Below are 5,787 nucleotides of genomic sequence, written 5' to 3' on the forward strand. Positions count from 1 at the left end.
GAAGACAATCTTTAGAGAGCATGGAATTGAGTTAGAATGATGGGAATGTGCATTTTCTTTTCTGTGCCTGAGATCTTTTATTAGAATTGAAATGGCTTTGTATACCTACTATTTTTTTTATAAAACGTTTTGTCATGCACTACACTTTGTGGGGGAGCTGAGGACAAGTTGAAGGTCTTTAACCAAGTTTATTTTTACTTGTTCACAAGGCTGAGGTCTGGATGGATTCAATCCCAATGTGTTCCTGGTGGCTCTCCATTGACATTGCCTGCAATTTTTGCTCCAATGCTAATCCGACATCTGACCTTAGTCTCTGGAAGGGCAAAGGGCTATTAGGGCTACATCTGTGCTAACATCCCCACTGTGGGAAGAAGCCAATCTTTGATAACAGGTATAATTTGTCACCACCTTCACACAGGTTTTATTAGCATATATTAATTATTCAAGATAAATTTTATCATGGCATTTTCATAAATATATAAATTATATATTTTATTTATACTCTCACTCCATTGCTTTCTGTTATTCCCTCCTTTCACTCTAAATAATCCCCTATTCTCTTTCTAGATTTATTTTCATGTCTTTTTGTGACCCGATGAGTTGAATTCAGGTACCAGGAGCATAGGTGAGGAGTTATTTATAGAAGCATCAGCAACATTTCAGTGGCAACATTACTGAAGAAAATCTCTCTCTCTCTCTCTCTCTCTCTCTCTCTCTCTCTCTCTCTCTCTCTCTCTCTCTCTCTCTCCCCTGCCCCCCCTTCCAATCATTACCTGCCTACAGATCCTCAGAACTTTGGGAACCCTCCTACTTTCATGACAGAATGTTGATGGAGCAAATCTTACCCAGTTCTTGTGTAGAAAATATGGCTGTTGTACCTTTTGCTCCTGCTGCAGGGGCTTCTTTGTCCCACATGACCCTGCCCTTCCCCCAAGTTTGTCCTTTTGTCTGCGGAGACCTTGGACTACCAGAAGTCCCTGTCCCGGTGCTGAGGAGATCAATCCAGACTAGTGATTGTATGCCATCCTGGGGCGGACAGTCCAGGAAGGGAGCACAGAGCCCCTCCAACTCCAGCTGCAGGGGCTTGTTTGTTCCAAATGACCCTGCCTCCCCCAAGCCCACCCTATTGTCTGCGAGGTCCTTGGCTCAGGAATAGTCCCTGTTCCTGCACTGAGGAGATCCACCCAGAGAGTCAGTCACAGCATAGATTGGACCAAGATGGATGCAAAGACTCTTCTGGCTGCATTTGAAGGAAGAGATGGACAGGCGCCAATGCAAAAATTCCTTCAACAACCTGAAAGGCAACATGACAACACCAGAATCCAGGGATCACGCAACAAGAAGACTTGAACACCCTATTCCAGAAGAAGAAGAAATCGACATTAAACATAACATTATGAAAGTAATAGAGGACCTAAAACAGGATGTGAAAAACTGCTTTAAAGAAATGTAGAAGACAAACAAAAAGGTAGAAGAAATAAATAAATCTCTCAAAGATACCCCCCCCCCAAAAAAAAAAACAAGATAAAGCAATCAAACAGGTAATGGAAACAGTACAAGACTTGAAATATAAAATGGAGGTAATGAAGAAAACACAAACCAATGGAAGGCTGGATATGGAAAATCTGGAAAAAAGAATAGGAACTACAGAGACAAGTATAGCCAAGAGAATAAAAGAGATAGAAGAATGAATCTCAGACGCTGAAGATACTATAGAGGAAATAAACTTATTGATTGAAGAAAATAACAAATCCAACAAATTCTTAACACAAAACATCCAGGAAATCTGAGACACTGTGAAAAGACAAAACCTAAGAATAATAGGGGTTAAAGAAGAAGAAATACAGCTCAAAGGCCCAGAAAATATATTCAACAAAATTATAGAAGAAAACTTTCCCAACCTAAAGAAGGATATTCCTATGAAGGTACAAGAAGCATACAGAACAACAAATAGACTGGATCAAAAAAGAAGGATCCCCTTACCATATAATAATCAAAACACAAAGCATACAGAATAAAGAACGAATATTAAGAGATGCAAGGGAAAAAGATCAAGTAACATATAAAGGTAAGCCTATCAGAATTACACCTGACTTCTAAATGGAAACCATGAAAGCCAGAAGGTCTTAGATAGATGTGCTGCAGACACTAAGAGACCATGGATGTAAGCCCAGATTACTATACCCAACAAAGCTTGCATTTACCATCTATGGAGAAAACAAGATATTCTAGGATAAAAACAGATTTAAACAATACATAGCCACAAACCCAGACTTACAGAAAATACTAGAAGGAAAACCACAAACCAAGGAAGCCAATAACACCCATAATAGCACAAGCATCTGACAACACTCCACCAGCACAACTCAAAGAAGGGAAACACACAAACACTACCACAATAAAAAAATAACTGGAATTAACAACCACTGGTCATTAATATCACTTAATATCAATGGACTCAATTCACCTATAAAAAGGCACATGTTAGGAAAATGGATATGAAATCAGGATCCAACATTCTGCTGTTTACAAAAACATACCTCAATCTCAAAGACAGACACTACCTCAGAGTAAAGGATTGGGAAAAGGTTTGCCAATCAAATGGATCAAAGAAACAAGTGGGTGTGGCTATACTAATATCTAACAAAATTGATTTCAAACTAAAATCAATCAGAAGAAATGGAGAAGGACACTTTCTACTCATAACAGGAATAATTCATCAGGAGAACGTCTCAATCCTGAATATCTATACCCCTAATATAAAAGCATCCACTTATTTAAAAGAAACACTACTAGAACTCAAAGCATAAATCAAACTCCACACTCTAATAGTAGGAGATTTCAACACTCCTCTCTCACCAATGGACAAGTCACCCAGAAAGAAACTTAACAGAGAAATAAGAGAACAAACAGATGTAATGAACCAAATGGATTTAACAGACATCTATAGAACATTCCACCCAAACAGAAAAGAATATACCTTCTTTTCAGCATCTCATGGAAACTTCTCAAAAATTGATCACATAATTGGTAACAAAGCAAACATCCATAGATACAAAGAAATTGTAGTAACCACCTGTGTACTATCGGATCACCGTGGAATAAAGTTAGAATTCAACAAAAATTCTACCCCAGAAAGCCTACAAACTCATAGAAACTGAACAGTCAACTACTGAACTATCCCTGGGTCAAGGAAGAAATAAGAAAGAAATTAAAGTCTTCCTTGAATTCAATGAAAATAAAGAAACAACATACCCAAACCTATGGGACACGATGAAAGCAGTGCTAAGAGGAAAGTTCATAGCACTAAGTGCACACTTAAAGAAAACGGAGAGGGGCTGGAGAGATGGCTCAGAGGTTAAGAGCATTGCCTGCTCTTCCAAAGGTCCTGAGTTCAATTCCCAGCAACCACATGGTGGCTCACAACCATCTGGGATGAGATCTGATGCCCTCTTCTGGCTGCAGGCAGACACACAGACAGAATATTGTATACATAATAAATAAATAAATATTAAAAAAAAAAAAAAGAAAACGGAGAAAGCACACATCGGAGACTTAACAGCACACATGAAAGCTCTAGAAAAAAAAGAAGCAGATTCACCTAGGAGGAGTAGAAGACTGTAAATAATCAAACTGAGGGCTGAAATCAACAAAATAGAAACACAGAAAACAATCCAAAGAACCAATGAAACAAAAAGCTGGTTCTTGTAGAAACTCAACAAGATTGGCAAACCCCTATCCAATCTAATCAAATGGCAGAGAGAACATGCAAATTAACAAGATCAGAAATGAAAAGGGGGACACAACCATAGACACAGAGGAAATTCAGATAATTATTAGATCTTACTACAAAAGCCTATATGCCACAAAATTGGAAAATGTGAAAGAAATGGACATTTTTTAGATAAGTACCATATACCAAAATTAAATCAAGACCAGGTAAACAATTTAAATAGGCCTGTAAGTCACGAGGAATTAGAAGCTGTCATCAAATCCTCCTTACCAAAAAAAAAAAAAAAGCCCAAGACCTGATGGAGGAGTTAACTTTCATTGGTTAATAAAGAAACTGCCTTGGCCCATTTGATACGCCAGACCTTAGGTGGATAGAGTAGACAGAACAAAATGTTGGGAGGAAGTGAGACAATCACCATGCCTCTCCTCTCTGGGTCAGACACAATGAAGCTCCAGCCAAGATGGACGTACACTAGAATCTTCCTGGTAAGACACCACCTTGTGGTGCTACACAGATTATTAGATATGGGTTAAAGCAAAATATAAGAGTTAGCCAATAAGAGGCTGAAACTAATGGGCGAGGCAGTGTTTATATGAATACAGTTTGTGTGTTGTTATGTCGGGGCATAAGCTACCCAGGTGGCCAGGAGCCAGGTGGCAGGAACACAGCCCGCTGCTCCTTCTACAAGGACCAGATGGTGTCAATGCAGAATTCTACCAGTACTTCCAGGAAGAGCTAATACCTATAATCCTTAAAGTGTTTCACAAAATAGAAACAGAAGTGTCATTGCCAAAGTCCTTTTATGAAGCTACAGTTACACTGATACAAAAAAAAACACAGACTCAGCCAAGAAAGAGAATTACAGACCAATCTCACTCATGAACATTGACGTAAACAACAGAAAGAGAACACGCAAATAAAAGAAAAAAAAATAAAAATAAAATACTGGCAAACCGAATCCAACCAAGAACACATCCAAAACATTATACATTATGATCAAGTAGACTTCATCCCAGAGATGCAGGGCTGGTTCAAGATATGAAAATCTATCAATGTAATCTATCATATAAATAAACTGAAAGAAAAAAACCAAATGATTATTTCATTAGATGATGAAAAAGCATTCAACAAAATTCAACACCCCTTTATGACAAAAGTCTTGGAGAGATTAGGGATACAAAGTTCATACCTATATATAATAAAAGTAATATAGAGCAAACCGACAGCTAACATCAAATTAAATGGACAGAAACTCAAAGCCATTCCACTAAAATCAGGAACAAGACAAGGCTGTCCACTCTCTCCATACCTCTTCAATATAGTGCTTGAAGTTCTAGCAATAGCAATAAGACAACATAAGGAGATCAAGGGGATTCGAATTGGAAAGGAAGAAGTTAAACTTTTGCTATTTGCAGATGATATGATAGTAAACATAAGTGACCCCAAAAACTCTACCAAAGAACTCCTACAGCTGATAAACACCTTTAGTAATGTGACAGGATACAAGATCAACTCCAAAAAATCTGTTGCCCTCCTATACACAAAGAACAAAGAAGCAGAGAGAGAAATCAGAGAAACATCACCTTTCACAATAGCCACAAATAGCATAAAGTATCTTGGGGTAACTCTAACCAAGGAAGTGAAAGATCTATTTGACAAGAACTTTAAGGCTTTAAAGAAAGAAACTGAAGAGGATACCAGAAAATGGAAGGATCTCCCATGCTCTTGGATTGGGAGGATCAACAGAGTAAAAATGTCAATTCTTCCTAAAGCAATCTATAGATTCAATGCAATCCCCATCAAAATCCCAACAAAATTCTTCACAGACCTTGAGAGAACAATAATCAACTTTATATGTAAAAACAAAAAAACAGGAAAACTAAAATAATTCTATACAATAAAAGTACTTCCGGAGGCATTACCATCCCTGACTTCAAACTCTATTACAGAGCTACAGTATTGAAAACAGCTTGGTATTAGTATAAAAACAGAGATGTTGACCAATGGAATCAAATTGAAGATCCTGATATTAACCCACAAACCTATGAACACCT

Source organism: Alexandromys fortis, unplaced genomic scaffold (assembly GCF_014885135.2).
Source record: "Alexandromys fortis isolate MF-2015 unplaced genomic scaffold, M_Fortis_MF-2015_v1.1 scaffold_114, whole genome shotgun sequence".
NCBI lineage: Eukaryota > Metazoa > Chordata > Mammalia > Rodentia > Cricetidae > Alexandromys > Alexandromys fortis.